This window comes from Micromys minutus, assembly GCF_963924665.1.
Source record: "Micromys minutus genome assembly, chromosome: 5".
Lineage (NCBI taxonomy): Eukaryota > Metazoa > Chordata > Mammalia > Rodentia > Muridae > Micromys > Micromys minutus.
Genome location: NC_137974.1, coordinates 21,289,150 through 21,301,165, shown reverse-complemented (window position 1 = coordinate 21,301,165; position 12,016 = coordinate 21,289,150).

Below are 12,016 nucleotides of genomic sequence, written 5' to 3'. Positions count from 1 at the left end.
TCACTATTGTTCATGAACTTTTACTATATGCAACCCTCCAAGCAGTGAATACTTCCACAAAAACTCATTAGAATATGCATATCTTGTACATCATAGATTTGACCTTTCTGGTCTTGAAATCTAAGGTATTAAGGTAAGATGCAGAAAGTGCATTTCCCCAAACAAATGTTCTTTGACAAGACTGTTGTACTATAACTACACAATTTTATGTTTGAATGCAAAAGTTAGCACCACTAATACATACTTGCAAAGTGTGGGTATCATACCTACAGCTAGCTAGTTTGATTGGTCTATAGAGAGCACAGATGCATAGAGAAAAATTGCAGTCAGGAAAATTAACGTATCCCCTGGTATGAAAACATCCATCTGCTGCAAGTTCTTTTCTGTATTCTTTAACGAAAAAACCAGATGTGATATGATTCAATCTAACAGGAAACAGCAATATATCCCCATTTTCCTACATCTGCATTATATCAATCTCATGTTGAAAGTTCTAATTAATCCACAGGGCCCTTGATCATGTCGCTAGCACACAAGAGAGCATATTGGCCTATGACATTTATAAGTGGGAAAGAAACAGGTTTCTTCAGTCATTTGGTATTCCAAATGTATTCAGCTGGCTGTGAGACTCACTTCAAAAAAAAAATTCTAGAGTCTCTCTCCTAAGCAAAAATTTTAAGCAGACTGCATGCATGTGAGAAACAGAGAAAATAAAGAGAGTGAAAGAAATAATGAGAGAGAATGGGAGTTTCTAAAGACAGAGAGATGTCAGTATCATATTTATTATATTTATATCACATTCTCCCCTTCCCCCTCTTCTCTGAGTCCTTCCCTCTCACATCATCTCCCCCCATATCCTCCTTTTCTTGTATCCTCAGGGAAGGGAAGTCTTCTTATGGATATCAACCCATCTTGGCATATAACGTTACCGTACGACTAGCTGTATCCTCTCCTGTTGAGCATAGTCAAGGCAGTCCACTTAGGAGAAAGGGTTCAAAGGCAGGAACAGAGTCAGAGACAGCCCATGTTCTGGTTGGTATGCATTCTACCTGAAGACCAAGAAGCCATTTGTTACATATGCATAGTGAACCTAGGTTACTCCAGTGCACACTCTATTGTTGTTAGTTACATCTCTGTGAGCCCTTAGGGACCATAATAGTTGACTCTGTAAACTTTCCTGTGGGGTTCTTTACCTCACTTGTTACTCCATTCCTACCTCATCATCTTCGATAAGACTCAGGATCTCAACCTAGGATCTGATTTGGGTCTCTGTATCTGTATGCATCAATAGCTGGGTGAAGCCTCTCAGTTGATGGTCATGTTAGGTTCTAGTCCACCAGAGTAGTAGAATAAAAATGATGGTGTCAGGTGGACCTTCCTTCATGGCATGGGTCTGAATTTGGACCAGTCATTGGTTGGCCTTTCCTCAATTTCTGATCCCTCTTTTATATCTGCACTTCTTGTAGGCAGAACTAAATGTTGGTCTATGTTATAAGGCTAGATTGGTGTTTCCATTCCTCCATTGGAAGTTTTGCCTGATTATAGCAGGGGTTGCCTATTTCTACTTTTTAGGGCATCTCAGCTAGGCTCACCTGTGTGGGTTCCTGGAGCTTATCCTTGTCCTGGGTTTCTAGTTTGTACCAGAGATTCCACTCCTCAATTAACTGCAATTATATCTCCCCTTGTTTTCTCCTTTTGTCCTCCATACACTTGATCCTTCCTGTTCCCCTCCTCATCTCTATCCAACCCAATTTCCTCCCTCCACCTCCACTGATTTTAGACAAGAAGAGTTATGGGTTGAATATTTCAAAGATGAGTTAATATCCCCATCCCACCAATGTAGACACAATATACTGAAGATGATCTCTTGGACTTCTATCTCCCCACTTTTGGGCTTCTCAGCTAAGATCACCCATAATTATTAATATAGCAAATGAAATTTTGTCCAGCTATTAAAAAGTAAACAATTGTGTTATTTGCAAGCACAATGCATGGAATGGGAGTTTACAATTTTAGGTGAGTTAATTGGGATTCAGAATGAGAAATATATATTTATTTTCTCACTTCTGGATGTGAGATTTAATATAAAGGCATAAAATTATACATATATATACAAATACATATATGACATAAAAATAAATTCAAAACTGAAGAATAAAATGGGAAATGAAATTGATAAAAGAAGGAATTATAGTCATGTGTGTAGGAAATACATGCAAAGTGCATTGTATTTACATGTATGTGAATGTTATGAAACTCATTACTATATACAATAATTATATGCAAATAAAATTATTACTCCAAGGAAAACATTGTTTTCAATAAATGAATGCATTTTAAAGAAGTATTAATTTATTCTAATATAAAGTGAGAATAAGCTAAGACAGAAACTCATTAAGGAATCTTCATGGAAGTAAAAGAATCTATACAAAATAGCACGCTTTATGTTAAAATTAAAATACATTCAATTTAGAAAACCTTGAAAAATGCTTTGTTTCAGTTAACAAGATAATCTAAATTAAATGTTCCCAACTAGGGTTTCTTTCTTATGACAGTGATTGGTAGTAAATGCCAGGATAATAAAGTACATGAATCCTGGACAAAGATCACTGCTGTTTTGTTAACCTCTTGTCTCTCCGAGGTGATACAGACTTGTTAGCATTACTTAGAAATTTAGACAAAAATTGCTGTTACACAAAGAAAATGTATACAATTAAGATTTATTTATTCATATGCATCCCATTAAACTTTAATCTTAATACATTTTGTCTATGATCAAACACTGAGCCTTCTGAAACTTTCTTTAAAATTAAGAATATCCCAAAAGATTTTAGTGCAATTTTTTTCTTTTCATTGTATTTTTGAGATTTTTATTAGGGTTCAGTGGAGAGACAGACTGATAAATATAGGTCTATATGCATGCATGTATATATGTATAGATGCATACATATTCATAGGCATATAATATATTAAATATTTACATTAATTATTAACTAATTAGCATTAATTAATAATACATTGTAAACAAAAATTGATTTTCTTTTGGCATACATTCAAAACTAGTGTTATTGGCTTTTTGCTATTTTCCTCTAAATGGTTGGTTTGTTTATCTTAACCAGAAAGTCTCCATAACAAATGGATATAACCATCCATATTTTAGAACTCTTTCAAATTGTGTTATTACTCACATAATGAATAATAAAATATAATCAGATAATAATAAATAATAACAATATATTATCAAATTATTAATAAAGCATCTAAAGAGACAGTAAATTTTGATGCTCACTGATATAACTCAAAATTTGCCTCAAAAACTGCCAGTTACACAGAAGTACAACCTGATCACTATTCTTTTCAGTATGAGGTGCAAGGAGACTACTAGAAAGGAAATTTCAGAAATGTTGTAAACTAGCGAGGTAAATTGTAAGTGTGAAGATAGCTTGGGCAACATAGTGAGACTGTCAACCAGAAAATGTTGATGAATTTTTCATGTAGAATTATCTGATAGGGATGTTTCACTTATATTATTATTGGAATTGACAATTATTTTTCTCTTAATAAGCTGTATTTAAAGGCTTTTTGATAGTATTTGGCAATTATATATTATAAATGTATTCTATGGTCAGTCTATAAAATGAAGCTGACAATATACAAAGAATATATTTTCCATTTGTTTAATATTTTTAAATAAACTTTCTTAAATGAAGTACATTGGAATTAAAATTCTGTATATTTGAAATATGAAATAATTAGAAAGTGTGGATGCATAGCTTTATTTAAACATAAAGAGAAATATTAAGAAGGGAAAACGTGGAAGACATCTTAAAATATACCAGTTAGTCCAGACCCTATTTTAGGTATACCATTTGCAGCAAAGTTCAGAAAGTAGTTCACCACATATCCAGAGTAGGTTGGCAGCCATTTTCTACCTTGCAACAGCCAGTGCTGGAAACAAGGATTTATTTAGTTTCCTATGCTATTCTTTGGTTTTATGTTTGTCTTTTTTCAGTCATAAGAACACTTGGGTCCCTTCTGTGTTTTCTGTTATATTCTTCACTTTTCTTTACAGTCTGCATACCCAAATTTAAAGCTGCATAGCCAGGATCCATACAAATAGAGTGTGTGATTATTTTTCTGGCTATAGGCTACATCATGCAGCATCATATTTTCTACTTCCATTCTTTTCGTTATTTTTGAAACTATGACCAGTTTGTTTTTCTTTACCTCTAAATTGAATTCTATTGTGATTTTGTAGCACAAGTTCATTATCCATGAATATAGTATCAGACTACTGGAATCTAAGTTGCTTGTATCAGTTTGCTATTATGAATTAAGTGGCACAAACTTCAGGAAAACATGGATCTCTTGACATTTATTACTTCTCTACATTCACCTTTATGGATTCTTCACCTGAATGAGAACATCAACATTTATTTAATTTTAGCTACATTATTTTACTGTATTTATTTATCACTTCTAATTCATTTTACTATAGTTCGCTTAATTTCACTGTAGATTGTTCATCTGTATTTCCCCCTGGGTAACCTTGGATAATCACTTGCACATCGCATCATCATTCACTATAGTTAAGACAAATAGTCAACCTACTGAGCATTATTAGCCATTGTTAGTCTTTCTAGGATCATGATACCTGAGAATCAATTTAAAGATAGATATAATCATGTTGCCTTATGACTCTACAATGTCTACCCCATAACCACTTTAGTTGGCAAGCTCTGAAAGAACAGTGACTGGAAGGACATGTTCCAGAGAATACTAATCTATACCATATTCTGACAGGAAACTGTAAGGTAAACCAAAAAGGTGCCAAAAATACGAGTCCAAAGTTCCTTTGCCTGTAATCCACTTAATACATACTGTGATTCTTCCAAAAGAGCACAAGCAAGACTGAGCTTCCAGGGCATAAAGCTTTGGTTTTAACAATCATACCAAGCCATAAAAGTACAGATCAAGTGCGCGAGTGTATTGAAGATTTCAGAAAGACAGATGAATAGATGACACACATTTAGAGATGACAATATGTCCACTTTCAATTGGCATTAGATTCTGCAGGTCTGAAATGTCACCTTGGATAGTCAGAATGTTATTGGAGTCAAGTAATCATCAGAGCCTTAGCTTAGATCCAACTCACAGTGAGTCCAGGGCATTGCCAAAGCTATCCCGTGATTGCTTTTCAGTTGCAGAATGTATAATTGTTATAGTTATAGTGGTGTTTTCTAGCTAGTGTGTTATCCATGTTAACCTTAAGAATTATGGAATGATAGAAAGTTTGATAGATTAAAATCACATGCAAACATTAGAAAAGTTTTAATCTGGAAATGGAATTAATAAAAAAACCATATCTCTAAAGGAATTAAAAAGATTAGTACCAGTTTACTCATTGCCAAATAGTCAGCACTAAAACAACACATAAAATAATATTGTGTGAACTAAACAGGGTATAATTTGGAATATACATGTATTTACATTTGCATGTACGCATGCAATAAGAATGAGTAAAAAAATAAAGCATGCATTTGAAGGACAGCAGTAAGGGGTATATTGGGGATATTGGATAGAGGAAAGTTAAGTGATAAGCAATATAATTATACTATAATTTCATAAGAAAGAGAAATATTAAAGCAATGAAAACTTATCATTTTTATTCTGTTTTGAGTCAAATTCATGTTTTGCATTTAATGAAAACAGGAAAATATTGTAAGAAGATAGTAAATTAATATGAACCACTTTATTTGGCAACTTCAACTATAACTTTTATAAGGGAATATTATTTGCATACTATGAACTATATAGTCTCTGCAGTATTCATAACCTTTCTTCCATTACAGAATAAAACACGAGCCTGTTCAATCAATTATATGTTTGGTAGAAGGAGGGAATAAAATACAGCACCTGCTCTGTACTTGTAGATAAGCATCTGTATATTAGCGACTAGGAAATGAATTTTAGTGAAAGTTAGCATCTTTCTATCTCATTGTAATGCATACAATTTTATTGCTAGTGATAATATTGGAATGTCCCTTTCAAGATGAAAAGGACATTGTGTACCTTAGTTAACATTTTACTGCTGTGGACAGTTACCATGGAAAAGGCATCTCTTGTTTCTTTGTTTACCTTTTTTGTTTAATTGGATATATATATTCAACTTACATTTCAAATGTTATCCCCTTTCCTGATTTGCCCTCTGGAATCCCGATATCCCATCCCCCCTTCCTGAATGATTCCCCAACTACCCACCCACTCCCACCTAGAAAGCAACTCTTATAAGAAAAACATTTAATTGGGTCTGTCTTACAGGCTCAGAGGTTTAGTGAATTATCATCAAGCTGGGAACACAGCGACATCCAGGCCGACATAGTGCCGGAGGAGCTGAGAGTTCAACATCTTCAACTGGGGGCTGCTAGCAGAATACTAACATTCAGGCAGCTAGGATGAGGTTCTTTTTGTTTGTTTGTTTGTTTGTTTTAAGGTTGAAACAATTTTTTTTCTTTTTTTCACACTTTACTGGATATTCTCTGTATTTACATTTCAAATGTTATCCACTTTTTCCCTACTTCCCTTCTCCTCCTGCTCCTTCTCCCAACAACCCTCTCTACTTCAGTGCCTTTGCATTCTCCTACACTGAGAAAATGCACCTTTGCTGGACCAAAGACCTGTTCTCCCACAGATGCCAGACAATGCCGTCCTCTGCTACATATGCACCTGGAGCCATGGGTTGTCTCTATGTGTTCTCATTGGTTGCTGTTTTAGTTCCTGGGAATTCTGGTGACACAAGTCCTTCACCAGGGCCATGACTTCTAATAGTGGCAATCCCTGAACCAATCATATACAAGCCATCACATTGCACATGGCACTTTCTAACTATTGGAAGAAAACACAGAAATCAATAGACATGTATTAATTTTTAAGAGTATGCTAATGCAACTCATTAACTAAAATGCCCGGCAGGGTTTTATACTTTTAAATATCTTATATTTTTAAATACTGTAAGAAGAGAGCAATTGTTATAGACACCAGAGTCAGGGGCCCTGTTCAATGGGAATTTTGTTCATAAAATTCTTGCTGATATACTCCCTCATCTTCCTTTGCTTTATATCCAGTTCCTACTCTCACATTTAGAGTTTTAGGCATTGAAACATGATCATCACTCACTTGCCTTAGATTGAATTTCGAGCACGAAGAGAGACGGTTCCATTCTCATTACAGTAGTTATTTCGCAGATTATTTCTATTCATTTAAATACTCATCCTCACTTTCTATAGAGAAATACTGAGTATAGCAGACATAACAAATAGTTGGTTTTATTGTGGCAATTATTTTTTAAGTTTAAAAGCAGAAGAGTTGAGAAATGAAAAATTCTTGTTGAAGTAATGACATTTTTAGGCATTTCAAAAGAACTTTCCTTTCTTTCTTTTTTATCTTAAAACTTAATTTCTATAGATATTTATTGTTTACATCCCAAACCCAGCTGTCAGTCCTGATTGCTCATCACAGATTTCCTCCCCTCACGTGCCCTCTTCTCCTTTGAGAGGGCGGAGCTTCCCGAGATATCCCCTCAACCCCGGTGCATCAAGTCTTTGTCACAATTAGGCACAACCCCTTCCACAGAGGCTTGACAATGCAGTACTGTTAGCAAATTGATTCCACAGTTAGGCTACAGCTCTGGGGACAGTCACTGCTCCAGTTCTTGCGTGATCCACATGGCAACTAAGATTCCTACCTACTATCTGTGCCAGGGACCTCAGTCTAACCCATGTACGCTCTTTATTTGGTGACAGGTGCTGATTACTTCCAGAGTACCCATGTTTATTCTGTTGGTCTTCCTGTAGAGTTCACGTCTTTTTGGGGAACTTCAGCCCTTCCTCCAACCCTTCCATAAGAGTCTCTGAGCTCCCTTCAGTGTTTGGCTGTGCGCCTGCGTCTGTTTCAGTATTATGTTATGTAAAGCCTCTCAGAGAACAGTTATGCCTAGCCATGTGTCATGCATATCATTTGGGGGCTGTGTTATGTCACCCAGGATATTTTCTAGTTTCATTTATTTTTCTGCAAAGTTTATGTCCTTGTTTTTACTAGATAAATAGTAATCTATTGTATAAATAAAACCCATTTTCTGTATCCGTAATTCATCTGAGGGACCTCAGGGTTGTTTTAAGTTTCTGGCTATTACAAATAAAGTTACAGTGAACTTTTACAGTGGTGCTGGAGCAAGTGCCTCTGTGATATGGTGAAACCTCTTTTGTGTATAGGCTGAGCAGTGATATGTTGCAGTGAATATTAAAAAAATAAAAAAAAAGGTTTATGTCTTTTCTGGCTCTGAGGTCTCAGTCCTCAGGCCCCACCCTGATATTGAGCTGCACGCACCTCTGGCGCCCGGTCTGAGCTGCCACCCTGGACCAACTTCTCCATGCAACTCTCTTCTCTTGGCGGTTTACTACCATGTGTTCTCTGCCTCTGTTCTGGGGTGTTTCTGTACCTCAAAATCCCACAAACACAACTCTACAGCCCGATATCTTTTCATACAGGTTTATAAATCCAACTCTATATCCACAAACCCTCTACACAACAAGATTGCATCAAAGAGACAAAGATACAAACTGGCTTTTTATATGAGATATTAGACCTGTAAAATTCTTAATGTTCATAGCTTTTTAACATTAATCAATCCCAGCTGGGTCTAGCTGGTTCTTGGGAAGCTCCATGTGGTCATGATCTTCCCTTTCTGTAATCTGACCTACTCCGTCCTCCTCCAACCTCTCAGCCCTCTCTACTTCTCTTGCCCTGTCCAGTCACTGGCTTTCTTGTATTTTACTAAGTAAAACGGGAAGGTTCCATTGGTGTCACATAGCTAAGAAGCCCTTCTTGGGGAAGTGGAATTAACATTAAAATACTAACAGCTTCAGGAAAATCTACAGTGGTATAGCTGGGTCTTCAGATAGAACTATACGCAATTTTCTAAGAAACCACCAGATTGAGTTCCAGAGTGGTGGTACAAATATGAAACCTTCATGAAACTGAAAAGATTCTATAAGGCAAAGGACACTGTGAAGAGAAAAAAAAAAAAAAAAAAAAACTGGCATTCTACAGATTGATAAAACATTTCACTAACCCTACATGTGACAAAGAGCTGATATTTGAGATATATATATATATATATATATATCAAATATCTAGACTCCAGCAAGCAAATAACACAATTAAAACTGGGGTGCAGAGCTAAACAGAAAATTCTGAACAAAGGAATCTTGAATAGCTAAGAAGCACTTAAAGAAATGTTCAACATTAGGGAAGTTCAAATCAAAACGACCCTGAGATTTCTCCTTACACAAATCAGAATGGTTAAGATCAAAACTCAAACAACAGTATCTCCTGGCAAAGATGTGCAGCAAGAGGAAACGAACTTTTTCTGTAAACACATATTGTCTAAAATAGTCACAATTTAAGACATAGGACAAAAAGCTTTGTAATGAAAGCAGGTAGTTTCTTCTGCACACTAGGAATGCATAGGCAGTGTTTTTGTTTTTCTTTTTTTAATATCCATTCCACCTTGCCAACTAACAGAAATTTGCTTTGGGCCTTCAACACCTCTACTCTAGTGTGTTCCATGATGGTGACCAGCTTCTGGGTCTGCAGTTTTCATGACCAGTTTGATTGATGTGAGAAGATGTGAAACCGCTCTATTCTGCTGACTGATAATGTTTCTGGTTCTGTCTACACCTAGAGTGTTCTACCTGAACCTAACATTATTCTTCTAAAACAAAAAAGGAAAAGGAATTAAAAGGGAAGAGGGGCAGAATTTGGGAGGGGAAGCAAGAAGCAGGAAAGCAAGGGGAAAGTTAAATCCTGAGTATTTTATTTAACTATTGTCCTAATGTACATGTTGATGAATGTGTTATGAGTTTTGTTAACTAATGGTAAAAATATTATAAAGTTTATTACCCATTATTAGTCAACCTTAAAATTTTCTCAATTGTTTTTTTAATTTTATGACATCCTTTTACACAATTATTAATTAGCTCTATATAAAGTGTCTGATTATAAAATTATTCTATATTAACATAGCTTACTAACTTGATATGATTAGATATACACACCATAATTAACATATTTCTGAATGCTTTTATATAAATATGATATAATATGCTGATAATGTTCAACATGTCTTACAATAATTAAAGAGTACTAATTAAAAAGAGAAGTTAAAAATTAGAATATATGTGCTTGTGAATAACACAAAAACATGTCATACCTTCTTTCTTAATTCAAGAGTTTATAAAAAGCATTCTATATTATTCCATTTTTATTTATTAATACATGTACATATAAGTGTATATATATATATCACACAATTACATTTTCAGATACACATGATAAAATTTTAATTTAAAAACAGAAATATGTATTATATGTACATATATGTACATATACAGATGAACATACGCATTTCTCCTCCTTAGTATTATGTAAGAACATTTTTATAAATTGAAATAAATCAAAATAAGGTCAACAAATATTTTATTTTTTCTATGAGATAGAAAATCTCGATTGAAAGATACCCTAAATTATTCATGTATGAACTATATATTTATTATAAAAGTCAAAAGAATGGGAATCAATAAATATATAGCAAAGAATATTTACACACATAAACTTCATGTTACCTCTATTGGGGTATCTGAGAGCATATGACTTATACTGCTCCTATCTCAGAAAATTGGCCATAATGTACAACACATAACATGTTAATAATAAATGTGTTTCTCTATAGTTTCTGTTACAGTAAATTTTGATGTGGAATAATCTAAGTTCCAGTTACTTTTCTACAAATTATTTAAGAAAGAACTAATACTAGAAAGTCCTGTTTTTATTTTGTTAGGAATACACCTTTTAAATTAAACTGTTACATGCTTAATAAAACTGCCGACTTTGCCACTGGATTTTCTGGTGTCTGCATTGTGTCACTAGTCACTCTGACACTAAGGATGATGAATGCACTTCTTTGATTTTGGCAGATACAGCAATTATATTTTTATGTTGTATTTTAATTACCCTTCTCCAGATGTTTCTCTACTTAGCAGGAGAGTGAAAGGTAAAATTTTCTCATCATTTACAATTTTAATAAGCTTAACCTGTAAATTTTTATAGCTGCATGGCTTCCTGACAAAGAGTTCTGAAGAGTTTTCCACTCTGTAATCACATGCCATCCAACTGCCTGAGATGGTATTTTACTGCATGTGACTTGCCAACTGAAACTCAAGAAATGTCACATTACTCAAATTTATTTGCTTAGGTTTTTTTTTTTTTTTTTTTTTTTTTTTTTTGTCTATGTGTGTGTGTTGATCGCTTTGTACTTAGGTGTCCATATTTATACAATGTGTACACCAGGAGATGACATGTTGAAGCCCATAGATCTTCAGTTAGTGGCAATAATGATCAGTTTGGTTGTGTGCAGGGATCCACATCCATGTCTTCTTCAGAACAAAAAGTGCTTTTAATTCCTGAGTCTTCTCTCCATCCCCATGAGTTCAAAGTTTTTATGTAGAAAATAAGATGTTTTCAACCAAAGAAAAGTAAAAGCAAAAAAAATTAATTTAAAATCATCATCATTTAAGTACCAAGTTTGTATTATGTGTATGTATGTATGCATATGTTTGATGTTTGTATGTATATAAATATGCATGTATGTGTATATTGTACATTATTTATTAATTGTCATTCATTAATTTTACAAAATAATGAATTTCACATATACAATATAATTTAAACTTTTAGATATTTTTTATGATCATCTACCTAGTCCATAACAATGTCTTTGTACCTTTAGTTCTCGTGGTTTAAATATTCACAACTGAAAGACACACTGGTCTTCAGTCTATCGATTTTTTTTTTTTTAGAAAAACGTGATTTTTATTTTTCTTTCATGTTATTTCCTTTTTTGTTGGTTATTTTATTTATTTATGTTTCCAATGTTATCTCTCCTCCCAGTTTTCCTTTC